Source organism: Phyllopteryx taeniolatus, chromosome 18 (genome assembly GCF_024500385.1).
Source record: "Phyllopteryx taeniolatus isolate TA_2022b chromosome 18, UOR_Ptae_1.2, whole genome shotgun sequence".
NCBI lineage: Eukaryota > Metazoa > Chordata > Actinopteri > Syngnathiformes > Syngnathidae > Phyllopteryx > Phyllopteryx taeniolatus.
The window spans coordinates 4143085-4161733 of NC_084519.1; the positions used below are offsets into that span (position 1 = coordinate 4143085).

Here is an 18649-nt window from a genome sequence, read left to right on the forward strand (position 1 = left end):
CATCAGTGTTACTAGTGCGTGTGTGTCTGTGTTTGTCCGTGCGCCGCGCGTGCTTGTTCTTCTTGTGCAGTATGTCGTGTGAATCTGCTTGAGTTAACAATTTTAACAAATGTTAAAATGTGATAGTAAATGTAAAGTTTATACACATATGCAGGCTAAGCATTGCAGTCAAGACAGATTATTCGTTAAATACTGGTGTGATCTAATTGAAAGCGAAAGGCTTTTACCAGAATTGATTTGGAGAGTCAGGTTCTGGTGTCAAGGGGAGACAAGTTCACTGACTACTACTCAAGTGAACTTGAATCCCTCTCCCACTGAAAGTGAATAATGTGCCACTCAGTGAAAGTGTATTACAAACGGCTTACTGCAATGACAAATACAATCGGCAATCCAAAGTCGAAACACAGTTTGTTGAATGCTGGCTGAGCTGAGATTTGTCTGAATTTAGCCATCTTTTGTCACCGCAAAGGCAGTACAGAGATCAAGTGGTCAGCACGTCTGCGTCGCTTTTGAGAGGTTCTGGGTTTGCATCTTTGCACGGGCCCTACATGTTCTTTTCTCCGCCTTCCTCCTGCATTCTAAAAACATGTGTTCCATATGTTCCACAGCCTGTAAGTGAAGACTCTATTTTGTCATTGTAAGCACTAAAGACATTTAACAATGAACAAACTGGAGCAAACTCCACACAGGCGGGGACGGGGATAGAACCCCGCACCTCAGAACTGTGAGGCTGACGCTCTAACCAGTCGGCCACCGTGCCGCTGTTGTCATCACATTTTTCCAAATTGCTATCATCACTGGTACGTTTGTGAATAAAAAATTCACATAGAGAAAATCTTGACAAGACAATTTATGGTCAATTCGGGCTCCGGAATTTTGATTGACTTAAGTATGAAAAACTTCATCAAAGTCCGAGCCGTTTGATTTAAGCGCTTCTAATGTGTTTCAAGACCCTGCTTATATCACTGTTAGGCTTAGGGATGCAGTTGGAATTCATCGCTGTCGTTAAAGGTACTACTGCACTAATGTAACCAATCCAACTAAAAAAAAAAATGTAAAAAAAAAAAACGAGTCCAAGGAAAGTGCTTCTACCTTTACAGAGACCAAACGGTACTTGTATATTTACATGTTGTTCAAGTGTCAAGAGTACAAAAGCAGGGCCTTTGAGGGTAATATTGTACCACTTTTAATATACAATATTTCATCCTATGCCAGTACTTGCATCCTGAAAGCCAAGTTTCGTGATGGGTAGTATAACTATGGTTTTTCTTTTTGTACTTTGTAACTTTTGGACGTGTAGGGTTATGTGTTCCTATTTAATGCATTGAATCCTAATGTAGTGCAGATGCCACACATACAGTGGGTACGGAAAGTATTCAGACCCCCTTAAAATGTTCACTCTTTTTTTTATATTGCAGCCATTTGCTAAAACAATTTAAGTTCATTTTTTCCACATTAATGTACACACAGCACCCCATATTGACAGAAAAAAACAGAATTGTTGAATTTTTTGCAGATTTATTAAAAAAGAAACACTTAAATATCACAGAGCCATAGGTATTCAGACCCTTTGCTCAGTATTTAGTAGAAGAAACCTTTTGAGCTAACACAGCCATGAGTCTTTTTGGGAATGATGCAACAAGTTTTTCACACCTGGATTTTGGGATCCTCTGCCATTCCTCCTTGCAGATCTTCTTCTCTTCTGTCAGGTTGGATTGTGAATGTTGGAGTTCAGCCATTTTCAGGTCTTTCCAGAGATGCGCAATTGGGTTTAAGTCAGGGCTCTGGCTGGGCCATTCAAGAACAGTCACAGAGTTGTTCTGAAGCCACTCCTTCGGTATTTTAGCTGTGTGCTTAGGGTCATTGTCTTTTTTGAAGGTGAACCTTCGGCCCAGTCTGAGGTTCTGAGCACTCTAGAGAAGGTTTTTGTCCAGGATATCCCTGTACTTGGCTGCATTCATCTTTTCTTTGATTGCAACCAGTCGTCCTGTCCCTGCAGCTGAAAAACACCTCCACAGCATGATGCTGCCACCACCATGCTTCACTGTTGGGACTGTATTGGACAGGTGATGAGCATTGCCGGGTTTTCTCCACACGTGCCACTTAGAATTAAGGCCACCAATTTCTATCTTGGTCTCATCAGACCAGAGAATCTCATTTCTTACCATCTTGGAGTTCTTGAGGTCTTTTTAGCAAACTCCATGTGGGCTTTCATGTGTCTTGCTTTGAGGAGAGGCTTCTGTCGAGCTACTCTGCCATAAAGCCCCAACTGGTGGAGGGCTGCAGTGATGGTTGACTTTCTAGAACCTTCTCACATCTCCGGAGCTCAGCCACAGAGATCTTTGGGTTCTTCTTTACCTCTCTCACCAAGGTTCTTGGCCCTGATTGCTCAGTTTGGCCGGACGGCCAGCACTAGGAAGGGTTCTGGTCGTCCCAAGCGTCTTTCATTTAAGGATTATGGAGGCCACTGTGCTCTTAGGAACCTAAGTGCAGCAGAAATTTTTTTTTAACCTTGGCCAGATCTGTGCCTTGCCACAATTCAGTCTCTGAGCTCTTCAGGCAGTTCCTATGACCTCATGATTCTCATTTGCTCTGACATGCACTGTGAGCTGTAAGGTCTTACATCGACAGGCGTGTGGCTTTCCTAATCAAGTCCAATCAGTGCAATCAAACACAGCTGGACTCCAATCAAGGTGTAGAACCATCTCAACGATGATCAGAAGAAATGGACAGCACCCGAGTTCAACATATGAGTGTCGCAGCAAATGGTCTGAATACTTAAGGCTGTGTGATATTTCAGTTTTTCTTTTTTTAATAAATCAGCAAAACTTTCAACAATTATGTTTTTTTTCTATCAATATGGGGTGCTGTGTGTACATTAATGAAGAAAAAAATGAACTTAAATGATTTTAACAAATGGCTGCAATATAACAAAGAGCGAAAAATTTAAGGGGATCTGAAAACTTTCCGTACCCACTGTATGTAAAGACACAAAAGTGTGTGCTGCAGGTGTCGGAGGCCTTTTGCAGTGATGTGAAGTTTAGAACAGTTACAAGTCTCCAGTGCGAAGAACAGGATGTACAGGTCAACGAGGAGGAGGCATTCTTTCAAGACATATTTACGGTTTTCTCCCAACATGACAAAGTATAGCCTGGGACTCCCACTGGGGCCAGAATTGATTGTCTGCAATGCTGTTATGTAGTGAGAGGGAGTGAATGTACACATCTTAGTGTTGTGGTTGTATATTAATTTATAGAACATTTACAGTACATTTCATGCCTGATATTAACAATTTGAGAACCAAGTTCTTAAGTACAGTATGTTTTAAGTGGTTCTTCATCTTGAAAAATAACATTATGGCTTAAAGTAAAAAAAGTATGATTCTTGTTTGTACAAATACTCTCAACAATAACTAACACAACATGAGAGGTGCTCCTCCTGGTCCATGATTACAGACGACTAAAGCTATTTTATTCTTCATAATACAAACCAGTGTAACATCAAACAATTAAGTTGCCATTTAAAGTTAAACCTACTACATATTGTTACTCTTAAAGCACAACCATTTATTTTATTTCATGTCTTTGTACGTACCACATTGGTGTGGAAGCACTCTAATTTGTGCTGCAGCTTTATTGAATAAACACTATCAGCAATGTGACCTTTACATTCAATTCTGGAACACAGGCGTTTTTCCACCTGTTGTGATTTATGATGAACACACTGTTATCTCTCAGTCACCCTCTGGTGTTTGGAACACAAATGCACACTTGACACTCTGTTCTCCTTTCAATGTTCTTCTGCAGTTTCAGCATCCACTGCAACAGTGCAATGACTGAGTCATGACTTCCATATAACTGCAGCACAGTTTCATCAAACTGTGTTCCAAAGATGCTAAACTGCACTTTGTTTCATTTGCAGGAACACATATTCATCTAAGTGCAAAGTAGGAAATATGAAGAGAGTCATAGCAGATGTCTGAGTCAACAGCAGACTTCGCTGAAAGGTGACTACTATTCAGTTCCTGTTTATGCCCATGAGACATGAGAGTGTATTTTGCTTAATACCAAAAAAGTGCTACTTTAACTACTCAGGAGCATAAAAAAAAACCCCCAAAAAAACAAAAAAAAAACACTGTTATTATTGGACTTGTATTACCCATTACTAATATTACTGCAACATAGCGCAAAATATAACGTATATTTCCTTACAGAAGTAGTTGGTGACCGGGGGCGGATTTAATATTTCCTTCTAGAAATTCTTTGTCAATGGTGGGGGTTGGGGCCTCAGATGCTTAGGGCCCCTGGACAGTTGTCCACTTGTTCCCCCCTGTTCAACGGCCTGTTACTGTCTAGCATCCAACGGAATTGGCTGTCATTTCATCACATGGTGTGAGAAAGGACAAATCTTTGCCAACATGAATGGATTAAAAGCATCAGACACTCGATCGATCCAAATATAGATAGTCAGTATCAGATCAATACTAGCGTGAAAATATTGATACAGTAGTTTCAGTTTTGCTCTTGTATGCACCGCTTCGGTTTTATCAAGCAGGCGACAGTCTCAGCGCTGAGCAGGCACACTTTGCTCTTCTTCCCCCCCTCTTGTGTTTCTATGTTGTGCTGTTACGTGACTTAGCAGTGCAACGCAAACGGCAAGCTGTACAATTTGTAAAAAGGCTTCAAGGTACAGTGGTAAATCCTCAAATTCATATAAGCACGTGAAAAATTATACAAAAGAAAATATTTTGATAATATTTTCTATTTACCAAAAACCTTTGTCCTTATTCTCTCCTGGGTTTTAACTACTGTATTTTCACGACCATAAGGCGCACCATATTAAAAGGTGCAGTCTCAGTTACGGGGTCTATTTCTGTATTTAACACATACATAAGGCACACCGCACCGTATTATTGGGCGCAGGCATGGTAAAACCTACGCTAGCTTAAAACATACGCTAGCATGCACGCTAAAACAATGTTTTTAAAAAGGCAGCGGGAGCAAAACTGAGTTCAGTTGTACTTTATTGAAGTATTCAACAATGTACTCTCGTTATTTTTTTTATCAATCCTCATCCACAAATCCATCAAAGTCCTCATGTTCTGTATCCAAAATTAACAGCTAGGCAAGTTCTCAATCAAAGACGCCAGGTTCCCTCTCGTACTCGTCGGAGTCAATCTCGTTGCCGTGCGGCTCCTCAGAAATTATGCCGGCTTTTACGAAAGCTCGAACAACAGTGCAAGCAGACACGTTAGCCCAAGCATACACAATAAATTCACATATGGTGGCGTAACTCGCCCGGCGTTGCCTCCCGGTCTTAGTAAAGCTGTGTTCGCCATCTGTCATCCATCGCTCCCACGCCAGCTTTTCCTTGTAATCTGCCGGAAGTTGCTGCGCCACGGTAGTCCTTGCCCGGGTGGATAAATTGTGCCGTTTCATAAAACGAAAGCACCAAGACGGACCTCCTTGAAAATGTTCGATTTTCATTTCTTCTGCAAGCGTTATTGCCCTCAGTCGAATGGTGACTGTATAGACGCTTCTCCTGGCTGTTCTTTGCCCATTAATCCATTGCCCGAGTTGGTCTTCCAGCTCGGGCCACCTCGACTTGTTTCCGCGGAAACTCAGCTTCGTCTTCTTGACTTGGCGAAGCTCGTTTTCCTGCTTCCTCCACTTGCGAACCATGGATTCGTTGATCTTGAATTCTCTCGCGGCTGCGGCTGCTCGATTCCCATGTTCCTCCGCGTAACTGACAGCTTGCAGTTTAAACTGTGCTTCGTAAGCGTGTCTCTTCGTAGGTGTCATTTTCGGGCGGTTCCGAAACCGATGTTTTGCACAATGCACACCCCGGCGCTATATACCTACTGGGAGCGTGGCTTTAGCGTCCTCCTTCACCCACACTTCCCCCTTTACGTCCGAATGCTGTCCTCAGCCATGTCCGCTTTTCCTCTTATAAGCAGCGTGTCGGCAGGAAATGCTCCCAGTCAGTCAAGTGCTAAAAAAAAAAAGTCACAAAAAAAAAAAAAAAAAAGTCAAGCTTAGCGTTCATCACACGACAACATTCATAGATGTTGGAACTCGGTACACACATAAGGCGCGCCGCATTATAAGGCGCCCCGTCCATTTTGGAGAAAATCTAAGACTTTTAAGTGCGCCTTACGGTCGTGAAAATACGGCATTTAATAATAACAAAGGAACCATCACTAAAACTTAAAGGACACAAAAATGAATTGAGATTGAGCAATTCGATGATGGATCTACCTTAAATATCGGTATCGGTGTCAGTATCGGCGATACTGACACTGTATTTACTTGGTATCGGTGTCCATACCTAAATAGATATGCAGTTTCCAGACACTGCGATTGGAAGGAAAAGGGGAGATGCAATGATGTGGTAAGTGTCGCCTGGACACAAGGGGGCACTGTTGCAGAGGGACTGTTCACTTGACGTGGACAGAATGAAACAATACTGTCTCGCATCCAATGGAGTCGGTTGTCATCTCACTACATTGACTGTACGAACTGACTTTATTCATACTTCACCTTTTGTCTGCCAAATGCCAAAAACCCTTTCCATCTAGTAGTTATTTCTTTAATCTTATCTTTCTAGAAACATCATTTTCACCTGTGCTAATTTTAGGATTATTGTAATATGTTTACTGTATCAGTGGTTTCACTTTAAGTGAAGGATTTGTTCTTCCACTTTCTTTATTTTGAAAATCAACCCCTACAATTGTATTGTGTTTAGTGGTGGTTTTGTCACTCAATAAGAAGCAGACTATAGGCCTTGGCAGAGATCGAAACTCCTTAAGTACTCTTCTCAGTTCACATGGCAAAGTAAACAGTCCAAACTCTGTTAAATAAACAGCACTCTGCCAGTGACGTGACATGTTAGTTTAAGTTGAACGAGTAGTTGTACTGCAGGCTAACCATTGACATTAGTCGTACCTCTCTGGATGGGTGGATAGGAAATAAATACAAAGCTAGAGCTAATATAAAGAATAATGAGCAAATCAAACAATTAAAGAACCCACAATCATGATTAAACTGACAAAAAGTAACTTTGTTTTCCTCTCACATCTTTGATAAATGGTGTCAACCTCCCCCTGTTGTAACAAAGGCACATTTGAGGTTGCCATCGAGCATTAAAAACAGATCCAGGTGGTGACCCACTGAACAAACAAGCGCCTGGGTAGGACTGAACTGACATTTGACCTCTCTGGGCGAAAGGGTGAACGTTTCTCCAGGGGATGGACTAGGGCTTCCTTTTTTCAGATCAACTTCGTTTGGTGGAACCGTCATGGTCCTTTAACAAAATGTATCTTCCATTTAAGGCTTCTGGTGACCTCTGGTCCAGTAGTTCTTCGGTAAGGACGGAGTCAAACTATAACGCCAAGAATAAATCAAAACGAAAAGGCTGATTTAAGGGCAAATTATAACTTAAAGTGGCTTCCGCAATGTAACTCCGAGCTTGAAAATCTCAATTTGCGACAATGGACAGAAGTATTCGGGATGATGTGGTAAGCAGGTGAATAGATAATTTTGTAGGCGGAAGGATTACGGGTGGTTTAGTCGGTGGGTAAATTGACGGAAAGACAAATGGATGGTTGGATAGCTCGGTGAATGGATGAGTAGATGATTTGATAGGTGGATTATTAAATGGATGAATGGATGGTATGGTAAGTGAGTGAATGCGTAGGTCAATGGATTTTCTTCTTTTGTATTTGGATGAAAGAATTTGGTCACTGAGTGAATATAAGGATGGACGCTTTGGTGGGTGGTCGAATAATGGAAAGATGAATTTGATATTTACAAAAAATCTAAAAACACAAACTCTTAAAGCAAACTTTTATCGGTGACAATGTATATTAATGCTGGACAGCGGGCTTTAAAAATATGATAGTAAATACAGTATTGTAGAACACTGAACTTTTTAACGGCTTCAATACAAATAGTTGGGTGCCTGCCCGCTGACATTAAACAAATACTTGTTTCTGAAGATGCTTCTTTAAATGAGCCACACCAAAAGGTATGCACTGAGTTTTATTAGAAGCACATTTTAGTGTTAGCTAACAGTGCTAGCTTCTGATAACCGGCACATACGGTACTTAACTGCTCGGTGAAGTTATCGATGTGTACACGCAGTGTAATGTGTAAAGTAATGTCTACTTGAGTAAAAACAAAACAAAGCCAAACAAAACCCATCAGTTTAGCCATATATTCTGAATATTTGTTTTCTATTATTTTCTATTATTGGGACATATTAACCTGTAACAAAATAACTGTACCATATTTGTACAATAATTGAATCTTTGCAGTAATCAAGAGTGTGCTTATATTTTAAAAAGGACAAGATACGTAAATAGCAAACATGTGCTTTACAAATTCAATTGGTGTGTAAGCTTCTAAAATGAGAAAATATTTCCTACCCCAGGCATAAAGCCAGGTACATTTAACATTTTGGTATATTTATACTGAACAGAACAGCAATCAAATCATTCAAGCATAGCGAAAGTAATTATATATGTCACTGATAACGGTTATGCTACCTATACTCCACATTTATTTGGTAAAACATTCTGAAGAGATTATTTTGCATTAGTTCGGCCCATTAACAAACACAGATGTGGGCTTGTGGAAAATAGAATTCCACCATCGGATCACGGGGCCTGCCATTCGACAACACACACAGACACACACACACACGCACAAAATCATAAAGCGAAAACAGACCTCTACCACGCCTTTGATCACCTTTCACTTTGAAAGAGTGCTTCCCATGAATCATTGCTTTAAAGAGGTGCTCAGTGATCAGATGATGCGCTACGTTCCTCACATCTGCCCAATACAGTTGGGAGATATGTAGTGGGACTAACATGTCAATGCTGAATTGGTAAATACAGTATAAAGTAACATGACAGTAACATTACGATGCTGAGTGACGCTAATTGTTTTGTCAGGGTGGCTACGATTGTCACAGTGGTTGCATCAGCAGTTACAAATGTCGAGTTTTGACTTCCTATTGTGAAATTATCAATGAATAACAAGCACTTTTAAATGTCAGTACTCTTCACTACATATTTAAAAGTAACAATATTTACTTATAATTTTAAAATGACATCTTTGAAATAATTTTGATGATACATCGGCTTATTATATGGAGAATATCGGATGATCATTTGATAAAAAGGCACTTTATCAGTCTCTTACTCTTTTTTTCACTGTTGATATAAAAATATATGCAGCTGTCATGACAGACATACAGTATAATGCCTGGATTAGACTACAAGACAAATTTGGTCTTTCACGATTGCATTATGTCAGACTACTGGCATAAAATGTTGCCGTATCTCGGGTAGACAGTGTCAACACTACACGACAAGTATTCCGATACCACCGCATCCCTACTTTTACGATCACTGGGCTTTATCTTGTCAAATCAAACACTGTCGGAGAGGCAGAACCAGAAAATGTGTCACCGGTCAATGCGACCACATACACCCGCTACCATGGCGACGTGAACAACAATGGATTGCGCTAGTGTATTGTATGGGGAAAAAAAGAACAAAACTGGGGAAAACGTTTGGGGGTCGTCACCAGTGCTGGGGAGAGGATGTTCATTCAAGGGTTGCTTGAGGTATGTTCACATACTTTTACTTGTAATAAGATACAGCTCGCAGCAGGAAGCAAAACGTTATGTAGCCTAGCAAGCTAGTGCTAGCACTAACGGTTGTATGTAAACATGCGCGCGTCGTGTCGAATCATGCTCTAAAGTTTCGGTAAACATTGGTTTGTACGCGTGAAGGAATGTTGTCATGTACGTTGACAACAGCAAGCACGGGTGGCGACGCGCCGGTCACAATGCGCAATCCTATTGGTCGACGTCAAGGTGCGTTGTCGGAGAGTTGTCGTTGATATGTCACGTACCGCTTATCCTAATGCTTGACTTTTTATTTTGCCGTCATAAGGGTATCGTAGGGCCAAATCGTTGGTCGTGGATTATGTCACACTACAAGAAGTTTTGTTGTTCCTGACATAATATGTCGGGATGGGAAATCGCCCGCGAGTCAATATCGGGGCTAAAATCTTGTAGTCTGATCTAGGCATTAGTGAGATTGTTAACAAATCAGTAAGAGAATAAGCTTGACCATGAACTGTGAAAGTACCCTAAAAAAAAATACAGTCAGTTTGTCAGTAAAAATTCTTAGGTGTTTCCCTTTGTAGCTTACTTTTTACCTTTACAGTTCCCTGGTGTTTCCCCAGCGGTGCCGTTTATGGGCAGGAAGGACTCAAGCCTTCCTCCTGCCCCTCCCTCCTTCTCTGGCTCTACATCACAGTAGCTGGATCTGCAGGGGGGAGCGGGGGAGATGAAATACTGCATTAGTGACAGACCTGCTCTGTGAAAACACACAGATAAGTTGATTGATGCATGACTTGGAAACGTATAGCCTCTACCAAATGTCCGCCCGTGCAGACTCAGTGATGTGCAGGGGAAAAAGGGCAAAAGTGAGGTTTGCACACTTGCCAAATGTGTTCCATGAACTATATTTCTAGACGTATTAGGTGCGTCTGCTGTTATGTGGGTAAAAAGGTCATATCATGGATTAGGCAACAACAAAGAGTTGTAATGGCGCAACTACTTTCAGTCCAGTAAAAGTCACCAAGGTATTCAGAAGAGATTTCTGGCAAGTTTAAAAAAAGATATATATATATATATATATATATATATATATATTGGCTGGCGACCAGTTCAGGGTATACCAGAAAATAGCTGGGATAGGCTCCAGCACGCCCCCGACCCTAGTGAGGATAAGCGGTACAGAAAATGGATGGATACATTTTGTAACGTTTTTGTAACTAATGATAGTTTTGTAACTTTTGATTCAATTTATTGTTTTGTTATTTCGTCAACAGGATTACCCAAAAACTAGTATATACAGTGGCTAAAATAAGTATTTAACACGTCACCATTTTCTCATTAAATATATTTCCAAATGTGCTATTAACATGAAAATTTCACCAGATGTTGGGAACAACCCAAGTAATCCATACATACAAAGAAAGTAAAACAAATAAACTCAGAAATTAAGTTGTGTCTAATAATGTGAAATGACAAAGGGAAAAAGTATTGAACACGCCATCTGGTATTTATTTAATACTTTGTACAAAAGCCTTTGTTTGCAATGACAGCTTCAAGACGCCTCCTGTATTTCTTTGTACATACAGTACTTATATATATATATTTCATTTTACATACAGTACTTGGCCAATAAAGCAAATTCTTCTGATATCATATATTATACATGGTCCTCGGTTGTGAACGGTATGCAAATAACTAGCTTGCATCACTTCTGGTGAGCAAGCCAACCACAGGAGTAGGGTTAAGAAATTGTTCTCCATTTTTCCTTTGATTACATTTATGTTCATAGCATACAGTATATGTGTTTTTATACAAATATTTACTGTAATCATGTCCGCTATTGCATTATCATAAGCTAGCAATAGAGAGTGTTGGTACATTCAGGTTTATCAGAGGCATCAGAATGCATGGTAAACCAAGGGCCTCTGTAACTGCATAATTTGCATGAAACTTTGTGAAGGGGTGGCACATGACACACATTTTGGTGATCTGGATAAAAGAGTTAGTTAATTATAGTCAATATACGTTCAGTTTTTACTGGTAGAGTCACGATGGAACCGTCTGTGGTGCCAGAAAATGATTTAACATTGGACCTCAACACCTTGGCCACCCGTTGTCACATATTATTGAAAAACAGCATTTGTCTTCCTGTGAGAAATTGTTTGCAGACCTCCTCAAAATTGACTCCCAGGGAAAGATCACTTTTTACCAGAGTTTTATGAAGATTAAAAAATAATTATTTGTAGCTTTTTTTTTGTATACTGAGCTATTCAGGTACTTTATGTAGTGAAAGCAAAATAAGTGAAAATCATAATTAAACTTTGCTCAGCCACTATTGTTTTTAAAAATATATACTTACTGTATTTGCTGTACCTTAAAGGTCCCATATTTTACCAAACCAACTTTTTATAGTATTTGGATTGTTGTATTGGCTCTATGGTACCTTAGTAAACATGTGAAATAGGAATTAAAATCGTCCACGCATTCCTGAGTTCCAGACATTTTTCAGCTGAGAGGCCTGAGAGGTCTTTTGAATTTCTCTAGCTTACCTATGTCACTCGCGAAGATCTCCGCCTACCTCTTTACTTCCGAGCCAGCGCTGTCAACATAACTCACTCACTCTCACAAGTGGGTCTTCTACACGACGTCAACCAATCACAGGAAAGGGGGCAGACTTAGCCAAATATGGACAACTGGTTCAGAAGTAGCTGTCAGAGTGGCCTTTTCCGGACCTTAGTATGACAAAACCAGCACGGTGGCCGACTAGTTAGAGCGTCAGCCTTACAGTTCTGTGTACCTGGGTTCAATCCCCGGCCCCGCCTGTGTGGAGTTTGCATGTTCTCCCCGTGCCTGCGTGGGTTTTCTCTGGGCACTCTGGTTTCCTCCCACATCCCAAAAAGGTGTCTTAACATGTGTGACATGCTTTCATTAAGAGGGTTAAGAATTATGCCATACTTTGCACACCCTGTTTTTGTCTTGCTCAATTTAGCCCAATTTGAGCAAGCAGTCCTATCTCTTGCAAGTGAGCCAGCCCTCACCCCATCCCATTTACTGCGGGACCAGTGATGAGTACAGTATAGATATTGTTACCATGATGACAAGGGTCAGCGCTTGAGGTGGCTGTGCTTCGAGTCTTGAATCGAAAAAGCGACTGCAAATTTCCTATAAAACAGCTTGGAAAACAACCACAAACACGCACCTCATAGCCACTGCATCCACAAATTCACTGTTTAGATCAGCGATGCGGTCTATAAGCACACTTGGAGTGGTCCCTCAATAATTTGGGGGCGGGGGAGTAATTATTTTTTATTTTTATTTTTTTTAAAACGGGGTGAAGGAAACATGTGGCCCACACTCATAGGGGCCCCCAAATTAGTTTTTTAAAAATTATAAATGTCATATACTGCCCTGCAGTTCCATTATTGGAGCCGGGAGGGGCGCTTTGTGTCCTCTCTCTCCCCCCTCCCCTCGCTGTTTTCAGCACCTGTCTTCAATCAGCCTCATCACCACCGGTGTATATAAGCCTGCCTGTTCCTGGAAATTCTTGCCAAAGTATTGCAGCCTCTCCTAGCGGTACCACGGCCCACCTTGTCAAGTAAGCTATACTGTTCCTGTCTTCCCTTGTTAACTCTTGTGTCTCCTTGTTCCCAGTGCTCCCCTGTGTTCCTGACCCACATCATTCCTGCCACCAAGCCAGCTGCCTGTTCTGTCCACGCTGCCGCCTGCCAACACATCCAGGACCACCTCCATAACCTTTCCTCAATAAACTGTTAATCATTTTACATCTGCCTCCGCCTGCTCTTGGGTCCAGCTACTCCCCACATGTGACAATAAATACTTTACGTTTCTTTTACCGTAAGCAGTTTTAAGTTGTAATAATACCATTCACCACAAGATAGCAGAAATCACTTCTTATAGGGCCCGATGATTGGTGATGCCTTGATGAAAATCAGCAGAAAGAGAGAGTAATGACATAATGGTGAAAAGCTGCCGTAAGAGTAGACTTGACCAAGAAAATTGCAGTCCCATGTGGCCCCCCGGTGTCGCTGAAAAAAAAAAATTGTGGCCCACACCATCATTTAAGTTGCCCTTCCCTGGTCTAGAGAGCTGTGAGTTTGTTCTATGAACTTGGGACGTTTATACTTAAAAACAATGCTAACAGAGCAAAAGCGCAACCTAGGCTACCCCGCCTCCTGCCCGATGATAGCTGGGACAGGCTCCAGCACTGACCCTTGTGAGGGTAAGCGGCTCAGGAAATGGATGGATGGCATTACTAAATGCAAACTTCTGAAGATGAACCAGTATCAATTCCAAATTTGTGTCTAGTGGATGGGGGTGCAATGTAATGCCCTGCTAAAGTGCTACCCCCTATGTTGTATGAATACTGACCTCTTTAATTTTTTTTCCATGATCTCACATTACACAGGGCACATGTTAGCAAAAAAACCTTTTGGTCTTGAAATATTTACTATGGAAGATTCCAGGCTTTCACCGTATAGCACCCATAAATACTATGTGGCTGCTTGTCACTTTAGCAGCATTGAGAAAGTGTAGAATGATGATATTGCACTAGAGGGACTGGGATCTATTGGAAGAAGTCTAGGGTGCACAGTTTGAATTGTATTACAGAGTGTAGTTATGTTTGACGAGTGTATCAAAAAGTGTATACAATGTCTAATTTGTTACTCCAGGCCAGTTTGATGTAAATAGTCTGATCTGTTTGGTATGCTGACTTCCGTCCATATTTATTTAGTCTCAAGTATCCAGCTAAACATACATGACAACGCCACAATGTCGCTGCTGACCTTCACGATAAAGAGGCTGTACGCGTTCTTTTCCAAGACCAGCAGGGTCCCTGTGCTGTGCGCAGCAGGGGAAGCTCGTGAGGTCGCGGTCACAAGGTTTAATAGGTAGTGTGGAGAGGTCCCGCTCAGCTATCGCTCCACGTTCTCAAGTCAATGGTTAACTTGCTGAGTCTCACACTGTGGTCACCCTGAGCAACACGAGCCCTTAACTGTGCACTCTTGTAATTGACCGAGACTAGTAACTCTTGCAACTCATTCAATTCATGCCAAATGGTTCATGCATGAAATTCATTGTTTTCAGTGTTTGAAAAAGGTCAGACTAAAGATTCTGGGATGAGGATGATCTCCAAGTATCCACTTCATGGCATAGATACAGTATAGATGATCTCCTTGCAGTTCAGTATAAACAGACTTTTAAAGGGAATGAGAGGAGCCGATTTGATTGGACAGGCTTGTGCTCACAAATGTCTGTTTCGAATAAAGTTGCTGCTATTATAACCCTGCTGTCAGCTGCCATGAAAATGTCAAGATCGAACATTAAAGGCAACAAATTCTATGAAGCTGTAAAGGGCAACTTGAAGTCACAAGAGAATACAGTGGAACCTTCGATGGTGACCCCCCCTAAAATGCTGACAGATTGGAGTTCAACCAACGTTTTCTGGAAAAATGTGCCTTAACAGTCAAAGAGGAGTTGAAGGTTGAACAGGCACGTGTGCTGTGATGTGAGGTGTCAGCAAATCTTGTGAGACTTCAGATCACTGAGCATCCAAGCCATGAGTGGAAATTCCTTTTCCTGCCAGGGGCAGCAATTTCAGTTCTGTAGGCCTCTGAGTGCCAGACAAAATGTATGGCAAAATACCAAGTATGGGTCTACAATTGTGGGTTGACACACTGACATTTTCAGCTAGTGGTCTGGATTTAGTTTACAGTGTTTAATGCATGGCCATGTAAACAGGGATCAATTTGAAATTAGTGTAAGTGAATCTGCAATCAACTGACTGAGGACGAGTCCAGGGGTAAGTCTTGTTTTTCCTAAATTCAGCTGAAAAAAGCGGCATAGAAAATGGATGGATGGAATCTTCAATTAAAACGCAAAGAAAAAAACATCCCCATATTACTAGGTTGTTGCGTCGTAAACATACAGAATATGATAGTTAAGACACCTGTAAAAAATACTTGTATTGACTTTCCATTTTGGCCCAAACTTATTTCAACTTAATGAAATGAATGAAAGAATGAATGAACATGCTGTGTTGTTGAATAAAATGTTGTGCAATATACACAGTATTTTAATTGGGATAGAATACCCGACAGCCATTCCCTCACCATGGATTCTCAGTGTTTCTGTAAATCACCTTTTTTTTTTTTTTTTTTAGAGGAGCTGAGGAATTCTATGAAGATAAAGTTGGGAGTCACAACTGCAGCGCTCAGACAACACAACAAAGAGAGCCTTATCAAACACAATCTGAAAGGGACATGAATTAAAGCAACACAGATTCTAAACGAAGAAAGCAAGTAAGAATCGGAAGATCTTGGAAAAACTGCCCACAGCTGCTGCATAAATTAGAAAGCAAGGGGAAGACATAACAGTGAACGAGAGGGGGGGAACAGCACGTGGTGATCCAAGTGATGTCTGGCTTGCTCGTGGTGCCTGCAGGTATCGAAACTTCAAATACTTCAAAGCAATAGAGGTCATGACATTCATGGCTAGACATAGTACTACTGGAAATTTAAAAACGCATGATTGTGCACATTATGACCACTTCAACTTTAGAATGAGATGCAACACAAGAGCTCCTATATATAGTATACTTGGCCTTAACAAAAAAAACTTGCAGGAATATTTTATAAACAGTGGAACTGTAGTAACCAATCTAAAATGTGAAAACAATAAAACAGTACTCTAGCTTGTGTATGGTTATGCTGGGTTCTTAACGCGTCGAATGCGAGTCTGCTGCAATTACATACATTTCTGTATAGCAGCGATTCTCAGCTGGTGGGTCGTGACTCAAAAGTGGATCGCGGACCCACAATGGGTGGGTCACTGACAGCTCCTAAAAGATTATAAGGGGGGAGGGGGCCTCAATGGGACCGATAAACAATGTTTCAAGGTAACGAATGGCGTGCAATGAACTAGTTTCCGCAGCGCCATAAGAATACACATTAAAAAAACAATACATGGGCACTTGGCACAAGAAGGCACCCTCACTTAATGCTATACTTACTGTTATTCATTGGATTGTTTATTTATCAAGTGTTTTTTATAATATAATTATTACTTTACTACCATGTTAGTGTGGCTTAGTGATTGATAGTCTACGGGACAGCACACGGCCAACTTCGATACAAATTCTGTAAGCAAAAAACTTTAGGACACCCTGTCCAGTTTGTGTATCCCAGGTCGGACTTGGCTTTTCTTTGGAAAATACATTTTTTTGATCGGTGCCAAGATGAGTGAAATTTTGTGGCCGTATTTTGATCATTCTTGATAGCTAATTTTACTTTTTTCATTTTTGTGCATGAAGTTGTCATGTTCATCCTCTATTTCATAATAGGGTGCTCTGAAAGGCACTTTGAACGTTCGCATTTGTTGTTAATTGTTGTGTTTAAAAATATGACATACATGTTTTAGACCAACTTGTTTTCTTTATTGTTCTTCACTTTTGTAAAAGGGGGTCGCGGCTTGGCAACCATAGGAAAATGCGGGTCCCAGGGTGACAACAGTTGAGAACCCTTGGTGTATAGCCTACTTTTGCAGGTTTGTCTCTAAACACCTCATTTTAGACAGACCCGTAGGGGGAAAAAAATGCAAAACACAACATTGAGGTATCATGCAATGTGATAGTTTCCACAATTTCTTTGTGAAAAAACAAAAAAAACAAGAAAACATCTGACATATACAACCCCTCTGGTACATTTTTTCCACAATAACGGGTCGACTTTAGTACCTCTCTCTGCATTACCTTTCTAAGGAGACAAAATAAAGGTTGGGGAATAAAAGCAACTTTTTTGAGAGATCTCATAAAGGTTTCGCGAGATCTCGCAAAGCTTTCATGTCGTGTCGGGCCTTTGCTGACTATGATCAGAAGAGTGGAACATTTATTGAAATTGTGTTTCTGATACTCCAACTTGTTTCTTTGTTCTCTTTTTTAATCTTGTACTTTAGAGCTGGGATGTGGCCCACCCACACTTGAACAGTGTTAAGACCTACCCACAACGCAGAGTAGCTACCGTGTCAAATGTGTGCTTAAAATTATATTTGACCTGTGAAAGGAATAGCTAAGGGCAATTGATGTATTGCCATTATTTTGCAAAATCTGTGAAGCAGTAAGCTAAATATAGATAAATGAATGATGTATGGAGCAACTTAAAAGGGGAAAGTCACATTTCATTTCAGTTATTTAAGTGAAGCATTGATATGTTCACTTGCAGGAGACAGATTTATTGGAAATGGCGTTTGATGATTCAAAGGTGATGTCATCGAATGAGCGCTGCCTGTGATAAGTTTGACCACATCGTCTGCCAGCTCTCAGGGATAAAAGAAAACCCACCTACTGTATTCTCGAGTCTTGTTGCTCTTCCCACACAGTTCACAGTTGGCACCCACAGAGCTCACCGCTCGCCAATGTTCCCGGCACATTCACTCATGGAAAATCCCATCATTACTCAAGAATAGTCTTATTTTGCCTGTGAGACCAATGTTGCTCCTGGGCTCCTTTTTAAAGTTGTGTAATTTACTTTTAAGCAATTGTAAAAATGAAGCAACTGTGTTAGACATGCTTTTGTAACTTGAGCCTCAAAAGACTGAAAGTCTGAAACCAATGAATGTACAGTGCATAAAATCCCCTGTACAATTTGTCTCTGTTTTAACATATTGACTTCAATGAATATTGTCGCATCGTTTTAGTGTGCAAAAACCTTTGTAGTAGCACTTCAAACAACTCTAAAGGGTAACATTAGCACAGATACTAGTACTGATTACACAACAACAGGTGTCCTGGCCGCGTTGCTGGGATACATAAACATTAGCTATACAGGCTCGCTGTTCGGGACGTCCGTATATACAATCGCTATTTGGGATGGACATCTCGTTCCATCTGCGTAGCCTCCCCTTCCCGCGATGCAGGAGCCAATCAGGTTGAAGCGGGGCGGGTCTTGCCGAGAATGGGCGTGGGATTTCTAAGAATGTCTGTGAAATGGGACGTTCC

General features: G+C 41.0%; 1 long non-coding RNA gene across 1 annotated transcript; it reads right to left on the bottom strand.

The window, feature by feature from the left end:
* Nucleotides 1–5099: 5099 nt before the first annotated feature.
* On the bottom strand, nucleotides 5100–18117 carry LOC133468688 (uncharacterized). The gene is made up of 3 exons (XR_009785549.1): nucleotides 17993–18117; nucleotides 10233–10342; nucleotides 5100–5991 (listed from the first exon to the last, which is right to left on the bottom strand). It is a non-coding gene; the product is annotated as an uncharacterized LOC133468688 (long non-coding RNA).
* Between the last annotated feature and the right edge of the window lie 532 nt (nucleotides 18118–18649).